The sequence below is a fragment of the Macaca fascicularis genome, chromosome 1, assembly GCF_037993035.2.
Source record: "Macaca fascicularis isolate 582-1 chromosome 1, T2T-MFA8v1.1".
In the NCBI taxonomy this organism is placed as follows: Eukaryota; Metazoa; Chordata; class Mammalia; order Primates; family Cercopithecidae; genus Macaca; species Macaca fascicularis.
Window position 1 is genome coordinate 196,448,978 of NC_088375.1, and position 6,792 is coordinate 196,455,769.

General features: G+C 46.4%; 1 long non-coding RNA gene across 1 annotated transcript; it reads right to left on the reverse strand.

The window, feature by feature from the left end:
• Nucleotides 1-5,174: 5,174 nt before the first annotated feature.
• On the reverse strand, nucleotides 5,175-6,516 carry LOC123569197 (uncharacterized). The gene is made up of 3 exons (XR_006692808.2): nucleotides 5,833-6,516; nucleotides 5,403-5,465; nucleotides 5,175-5,271 (listed from the first exon to the last, which is right to left on the reverse strand). It is a non-coding gene; the product is annotated as an uncharacterized lncRNA (long non-coding RNA).
• Nucleotides 6,517-6,792: the final 276 nt, after the last annotated feature.

Here is a 6,792-nt window from a genome sequence, read left to right on the forward strand (position 1 = left end):
AGAATGTGACAGGGGCTCTATTTTATAAGGGTGGTCAGAGATAACTACTGCAAGAAGGTTATATGTGAGCAGAGAACTGAATGAAGTGAGGAAGCCAGCCATGGGACTAGAGAGGGAACTGTTCCAGCCCTGAAATGGGACCCGCTTGACCTATTCAAGAACACACAAGGAGGCCAGTGTGGTCAGAGTGGGATGAAGGAAGGTGGGAATACCGGGAAGGAGGTCAGAGACATAGCCTGAGGTCAGTTGACATAGATGCTAGCTCAGGTTACCTTCATGTACGGATGAGCTGGAGCCCAGGCTCCTTCTGAGCACTAAGTACCAGCCACTCTGGTCAGGCTAGGTCAGAGTTCAGAAGACTATGGCCAAAAACAGATGGGACTTCTGTGGTGATCTGAAGTGTAGGCTGGATTCTGGTTGCAGCCACAGTAAGCAGTTCATACAGAGAACCAGAGGTTCAAAATCAGGCTCATGTAGAGAACCAGGTTCAAAACCTGAGGTAGAATCCAAGGATGTGGCTCGGGAAGCCAGTAGGGTGTGGGTGGACCCACGGCCTGGAAGCAGTCTGAAACCAGGGCAGCTCCTGGGGCCCCAAACCAGTCACTGCAGCAGGCCTGTCCCAGGGAAGCAAAGGGCCTCTCCTCTAGCAGGACTGTGCTTGGAGTCTAGGGACCCTACCCGCTTTGGTTGCTATTGCAGAGCCACAGAATGAGAGGAAGAGCCTCTCATTAGAACCTCAAGGCACAGGCCAGGCACAGTGGCTCACGCCTGTAATCCCAGCACTTTGGGAGGCTGAGGCAGGTGAATCACTTGAGGTCAGGCTTCAAGACCAGCCGGGCAATATGGTGAAACCCCGTCTCTATTGAAAATACAGAAATCAACCAGATGTGGGGTCGGGTGCCTGTAATCCCAGTTACGCGAGAGGCTGAGGCACTGAGAATCGCTTGAATCCAGGAGGCAGAGGTTGCAGTGAGCCAAGACTGTGCCACTGCACTCCAGCCTGGGTAACAGAGCAAGGCTCTGTTTCAAAAAAAAAAAAAAAAAAAAAAAGAGTCTCATGACACAATCTGGCCTAACCTGATGAAAGAAATTAGGGGAACTAAAGGAGGGGTGGTGTCTGCTCAGGATCACTTGCTGAGTCTCTGTTCCTGGAATTCTAGCCCAAGCCCTCTGCTTTGGACTCCATGTCTTCAGCCTTCCAGTCTGTGTGGGCTTTTCCAGGCAGGATTATTTGTAATGTCTTCATTCTCCCGTCCTAGTAGGGCTCAGCAGATCCAGAATACATGTGCCCCAATTCCTTCTGGAGGACCAGGGGCACACAGAAGCCCCAGTTAGGCTCCCGAGGCCTGGCACAGACCACCCACCATGGCCAGCTTATCCTGGTGACCTACTGCCATGAAGACTGAGAAGGGTCTCGGGAATTAATTAGGCAGATGAGCATTCTGGACTTCGTGTAATATCCCTTGCTCTGCTACAGAAATTTTGTTGTGGGTGGTGCTTTATAGTTTGCAGACCTTTCAAAACAAAACTGAGGTATATCCCATACCATAAAATGTATCCTTTTGATATGGTTTGGCTCTGTTTCCTTATCCAAATCTCATCTTGTAGCTCCCATAACTCCCACATGTTGTGGGAGGGACCTGGTGGGAGATGAATGAATCACTGAATCTTGGGGGCAGGTCTTTCCCATGCTGTCTTCATGATAGTGAATGAGTCTCATGAGATCTGATGGTTTTAGAAATGGGAGTTTATCTGCACAAGCTCTCTCTTTGCCTGCTGCCATCCATGTAAGATGTAACTTGCTCCTCCTTACTTTCTGATTGTGAGCCCTCCTCAGCCACGTGAAACTGTAAGTCAGTTAAACCTCTTTCTTTTGTCAATTTCCCAGTCTCAGGTATGTCTTTATCAGCAGTGTAAAAACAGACTAATGTACCTTTTGAAATGTACAATTGAGTGGTTTTAGGTGTAGTCACAGGGTTGTACAACCATCACTACTATCTAATTTCAGAGTATTCTTCCCACTCACAAAAGGAACCCTGTACCCTTTTGTAGTCACTTTCCTTTTCCACTTCTCCTCAGCCCCTGGCAACCACTAATCTACTTTGTCTGTATGGATTTGCATTCTGGATATTTCATAGAAATAAAATGCTACAATGTGTGGCTTTTTTTGTGTGTCCTGCTTACAGCATGAATCAGTACTTCACTCCTTTTAATGGCTGAATAATGTTCCATTGTATGGACATGACACAATTTGTTTGTCAGTTGATTAGTTGATGAACATTTAGGTTGTTTATAATTCTTGGCTATTATGAATAATGCCACTGTGAACATTTATGTACAAGTTTTTGTGTGGACATATGTTTTCAATTATCTTGGTTGCAATTGCCAGGTCATAGGCTAACTGTGTGTTTAACTTTTTGAGAAACTGTTGAACTGTTTTCCATAATGGCTATATCATTTTACATCTCCATCAGCAATGAGAGTTCCAGTTTCTCCATATCCTCACCAACATTTCTCATTGTCTATCTGTTTGATTATAGCTATACTGGTGGGTGTGAAGTAGTATCTCACTGTGGTTTTTAGTTGCCTTTCTTTAATAACTAATTATGTTGAGCATCCCTTTATTTGATTATTGTGCATTTGTTTAATTTGTTATCTCCATTGAATAAATACCTATTCAGATTATTTGCTCATTATTTAATTGGGTTATTTGTCTTTTATTGTTGCATTGTAAGAGTTCTTTATATATCCTGAATAATCTTATCAGATGTATGATTTGCAAATAGTTTTGCCTATTCCATGAGTTGTCTTTTTACTTTCTTGATAGTGTCCTTTGAAGTACAACATTTCAAATTTTGATCAAGTCTGATTTACCTATTTTTTCTTTTGTTGTTTATGCTTTGTGGTGTCTTATCTAATAAACCATTCCCTACTCTAAGGTCATAAAGGTTTGTGTCTGTTTTCTTCTTAGAGTTTTGTAGTTTTAGCTCTTACATTTATGCCTTTGATCCATTTCGAGGCAATTTTGTATATGGTGTGAGGTAGGGGTCCAAAGCATTCCTTTCTATATGGCTATCCAGTTATCCCAGTGTCATTTGTTAAAAAGTCTATTCTTTCCCCCATTGAGTTGTCTTGGCACCCTTGTAAAAATTCAGTTAACTCACACACATTTTTAAAGATGTTGGTTCTACACTTCATTATGAATTAACTTTTTGGGATTAAAATTACTCTATGGCTTCACAGGGCCAGCATGTAGAACAGACTCTGGCACAGAGTAGATGCATAATAAGTGCTGACTTTAGTCAAATGGAATAAGCCTAGGAAATAGACACATTCACTCTTTGAGCCTCTGCTGTGTTCAGCGGACCCCCTGGGATGGAGATAAGTTATTTTCTCTCTGGCCCCTGCTCTGCCAGTAACCCTGTTGAGCATAACCATTTCTACAAAACATATATCTGATTTATCTTGTAGTTTTGATTCTGTGTCTGCCTCCTGGGGACTCAGCAAGCAAGCAAGCCTTAGCTCCTCTTTAGACCTGAGGAATTTACGTGGAAGCTCTGATCTACATCCTTGGTAGGGATGCAGAGTGCTGTGGGCTGGTGTGTATTTCTCCCTGCGGGCTACTGGGGTGGCCTTTTATGTGCAACCCTGTATGTACATGGGTGCTTTCCAGCATTCCCAGACCTTGCCTTGACAAAACAATGTGACAACATTAAAGATATATGCTTGGGAAGTAAAACGTGCTGGTACTTCCATTCCCCAGAACACGTGTTTTCATTCTGGCATGTCCTTTCTAGTCCTTTGCCACATACAGACATGTTTTCTTGCATTTGCCAGTACAGTGCAAATATGATTTTGTGGCTTCCTTTTTTACATTGTTTTATAAATATTTTCCATATCTTTACATGGCCTTCATATTACACATTTGTAAGACTTCATTGTGTTGATATGCCAATCCCTTCCTGTTGAATATTTAGACTGCCCCCTCCCCAGCTTTTAAGAGAGTTTTTAAAAAACAAAAATGGAAACAAATCACATCCCACTTGTCGCAACCACGGTTCCTATTCAGATACAACCTGCAAGCCTTGGTGGTTACAGGCTGACCAGACCCCAAATGACTGGAGACTGGCTAAACAGATTCTGAGAAAAATATGTATAAAAGTGAACTGAGACCTCGGTGTCTCCATGAAATACGAGATTAAGCGGTTTGCATGTGTGGCCTAAACTCTTCCAACTCCTAGTAAAGTAATCAGGGTCATTGGTAGTTAAGTTAGTGAATCAGGAGACTCTGAGCTGCATAGAAAAGGAGGAAACTTTTGGCCAGTAGCAAACTAGAGTCAGAAAAGGAGAGGCCGGAGAGGCCAGTGAGTAACATTCTAACCGGGAGGGAAAACGTTGCCAACAATTTTGCCTGGTATGTCAGAATGGTCATTTGGTGCTTTGGAGAAACGCTTACATGACACAGAAGTTTCCATCTAGTTGCATCCTGATTATCAACCGACCCTCTGTGCAGACCAGGGGCCCAGGTCCTGGAGAAATCCAGCCAAGAGAAAGAAGGCGCCTCCCTGTTTCCAGGGTGTTCTTCTGGAGGCCAAGGGAGCAAGAACACACAGGGAAGATGCCGTGGGCCGGAGAGTGAAGCGCACTTGTCTCCCTGTGACTTCTTTATCTTCAAGCCCCCTACGTCCCGCTAAGCTCTGCAGGGTCTGGGGGAAGCTGGGGTAGCCCCAGAGCCACCATTGTGCCCGTGCAATTAAACAAGAATGCTCCGACTTGACAGTTCCACTGTGAAAGTTTTCAAATAGTGTTTGGAATGTTTACATAATTGTTGAAAAGAGGCTTTTTCAATGTACCTGTTTACACTCTTTCCTTTTGGAAATTCTTTCAGCAATCAGGCCGTGGAGGGCTCTCAGGCTGCACTTGCCGCCCTTGATTGCGGAGGGAGGAATGAAAGGCCCGTCAGTGAATCGCTGGGAAAACATTCCCTAACAAACGCCCTCTAATGAGGGGGCGCCGCTTTCGCTGCCGCGGCGGCGGTGGAGGGGGCGCGCGGAGCGGCGGGGCAGGGGCGCGGGCCCGGGGGGAGGCCGGGCCGGGTTTTGTGGCGGCGCTCCCGGTTGGAGGGAGCGAGGACCCCGGGTCTTTGTGTGCAAATTTCCCACCAGGACCAAGCAACTTTCCACAATTTAATTAAGTGGCTTTAGAGTCCGGAGTTGGCCTAACAAGCCCCTGTTCATGAATGAAAGATTTGTCCCCAGCAGCGGGGGCCGGCTGGAAACAAAGTGGGCCGCAGTTAGCCTGGATCCGGCCGGTTTCTCGGCTCCGCGGCCAGCCCCAGCCGCCCGGGAGCAAGAGAAGGCGGCTGCGGGGGCTGGCAGCGGTCCTTCTGGGACGCGTCTCACCTAGCTCGCAGCAAATATGCCATCCATATGCCCAGGATCACAACCGAATCAGCTCCATCAGGCCTGGCAAAGATGCATTTAAATTGCTAATATTGCACTCGGAAGCGACGACAGAACTGCCTGGGCTCAGCTCTGTAGGATCCACAGAGACAAACCTGGGGTGGGGGTGGGGTGAGTTGGGGAGGGGTTCGGAAACAGCCCAAGTGAGAATCTCTAGAAACTGGCTATTAGGAGGCGCGAGAAGTGGGGATCCTTGGTAGAGAGATGCCAAGAGAAACCGTGGCAGAAATGCTCCCAGGATGGAGCGCTGGGGCTGGTAGGCCACTCGGGCCCCTTTCTCATTCATTATTTCTGAAGAGAGGCCGGCTGGAGTTTCTACAAAGGCTGCTCTGCTCCAGGGAGGCATCCCCCTACTCCCCAGCACTCTTACCTTTGAACAAGACAGGTTTTCTAGAAAGACAGAAAATATTGGCTGGTGGGAAGAAGGGAGGGGCCAGCTGCCGCTGTGAGATGTTTCTCGGTTACAGTGGTTGAGTGTCCCTGCCCTTGGCGGTGGTCTGTCAAGCAGGTTTGGGATGGGGGTCTTTTGCAGTCACTTTCCAGTGGAGGGTTCAATGAGTGTTTTTCTCTGACTGTATTTTTAGAAAAAATTATGATGACAGTTGTTAGGTCTCAGGCAGGCAGGCAGGCAGCACATTCCATTACAAAGTTAGCATGAAATCAATATGTAAATAACCCTTTCTAACTGGCAGCTATTTTTGAAGGCAGAACGCACCGGATGTTGCAGGTTTGTTCCAGTTCACTTTAAATACCTCTCTGTCCTCAGAGTCTGTGAATGTGCTCACATTCAGAAGAGCCTTTCCCCCTTTTCACTTGGTCTTTGCAGCGTCCCTGATAGCGGTAATGCCACCATGAGCTTTGTCCTCAAATCTCCTCCTCCATCATTTAAAAATCAGATTGACAAGACCTGCTCCAGGCTGGGAGTGTTAGTTGCCCTTCGGCATGGCCATTTTTCAAAAGCACGGGTTGCTCCAGGAAGGGTAGAGGCGGCAGAAGCCACGGCCATCCGAGGAAAGAATTAAAGGAGAGAGAAAGACCGAGAGGCTGCGATCAGGGTTGAATCAGATATTCAGACAGTTACTGCCAAAATACATAGAAGTCATTGCCAGGACATAAAAGGTCAGAGGATACCAGCCGTGAGAAGAACCAGGTTAGAACCGTGACTGCAGCTGAGCAGGAAGAAACAGGTCTCAAGGTACTCCTGAGTGAGCAAGGGCCTGAGACCGAAGGTCTTTGCATAGTTCCTTGTCAGTAGTGACAGTTTTCATTGTTGTTTAATTTTGAAACTAGCTGTGCTATGTGTATCTGCATTAAAACAGAAATACTTCTA